We start from the raw sequence: 1,648 nt of genomic DNA on the forward strand, positions 1-1,648 counted from the left end.
TACTCTTTTAAGATTTCATTTATTAGAGAGAGAGAGAGAGAAAGAGAATGAGCATGAGAGAGAGAGAGAGCATGAATGGGGAGAGAAGCAGAGGGAGAGGGAAAAGTAGACTCCTCAACAATCAGGGAGTCTGACAAAGGACTCAATCCCATGATCCCAGGATCATGACCTGAGCCGAAGGCAGATGCTGAACTAACTGAGCCACCCAGGCGCCCCATTATATTTTTTGAGTCATTATCTTAGTGGCTGCTATGAAGGCTAAATTAACATTTTAATTCATAACAATCCACTTCAGATTAATATCAATTTAATTATAATAGTATGTAAAAACTTTGTCCCTCTAGGACTCCTCCCCCTACATTTGTGCTGTTATTGTATGTAAATTACATCTTTTTTTTTAAGATTTTATTTATTTATTCATGACAGACACAGAGAGGGTGAGAGGCAGAGACACAGGCAGAGGGAGAAGCAGGCTCCATGCAGGGATCCCGTATCTCCAGGATCACACACCGGGGTTTCACTGCTGGGCCACCGGGGCTGCCCTAAATTACATCTTTATAGATTGCATGCCCATAAATACAGAAAATATAAAGAATGCTTTACACATTTATAAGTTACTCTTGCGCAGGGGCCATTCTAGTCTTTTTTGTATTGTTCCAATTTTAGTATATATGCTGCCAAATTGAGCACAACATAATCTAATATTAGCGTTAAAAACGACTCTGGCTTCACTGTGAAAAACAAATTAAAGAAGAGGCCAGTCTGGAAGTGAGATGACTAGATAAAAAATGCTGAAACATATCAGGTAAAAGATGATAGTGGACTATCTAGAGTTCAGTACTAAAATATTGGAGAAGAGATGTAGACAACAAATTTCAAAGATATTAAGAAGATTATATTAACTAGCCTTGGCAACTGGATGTATAGTTGAGCAAAAGGAAAGAGTCAAAATGATTAATTATCTGTATCATGTAACTAAGAGAATTATGGTACTATTCACAGAGAAAGATAACATTTAAATAGAAGCTTTGGGAAAAAATACAATGAGCTCAATTTTAGACTTAAAATTTATGATGCTTGTAGGATATTTAAATGAAAATAGGAGATGTTCAGTAAAGATGGGATATCTAGTTTTGAAACTTAAGTGAGCAATATGAGCTGTGCATAAAGATTCGAGAGTGATTAATATGTAGATAGTAATGAAAGTCTTGAGAGTTTATTAGAATGTCCAATAAGAATATATAAAGTGATAATAAAAGGGGACCAAGGTTGGAATCCTAAGGAATAGTAATATTTTGAGTTTGAGGAAATGAAGACGATTCATCACAAGAAAGTGAGAATAGCTTTAGAAGTATTGAGAAGATCAGAAGAGCGTGTTGTCATGGAAGTTGAAGGAAGAGAATATTTTAAGAATTGAGATGTCACATAAAATAAGGAATGTATTGTTTTCATTGGATTTGCAATAAGGAAAACCATTAATTACAGCAGTACATTAAAGATAGCTGCAAATCCTTTGATTTAATCTGTTGGTGGGAGGAATAGCAATTGTCCTCTTCAGTCTGGACTGTATTCGGCTTGTATTGACCAATAAAATGTGGCAGAAGTCTGACTGTTTAACTTCTGAGACTGGACAGCTCCTACTTTCACA

General features: G+C 35.7%; 1 non-coding gene across 1 annotated transcript; it reads right to left on the reverse strand.

The window, feature by feature from the left end:
• Window positions 1-583: 583 nt before the first annotated feature.
• Window positions 584-690, reverse strand: LOC112916594 (U6 spliceosomal RNA). Its single transcript, XR_003234329.1, has one exon. It is a non-coding gene; the product is annotated as a U6 spliceosomal RNA (small nuclear RNA).
• Window positions 691-1,648: the final 958 nt, after the last annotated feature.

This window comes from Vulpes vulpes, chromosome 3 (assembly GCF_048418805.1).
Source record: "Vulpes vulpes isolate BD-2025 chromosome 3, VulVul3, whole genome shotgun sequence".
NCBI classification, from domain to species: Eukaryota; Metazoa; Chordata; class Mammalia; order Carnivora; family Canidae; genus Vulpes; species Vulpes vulpes.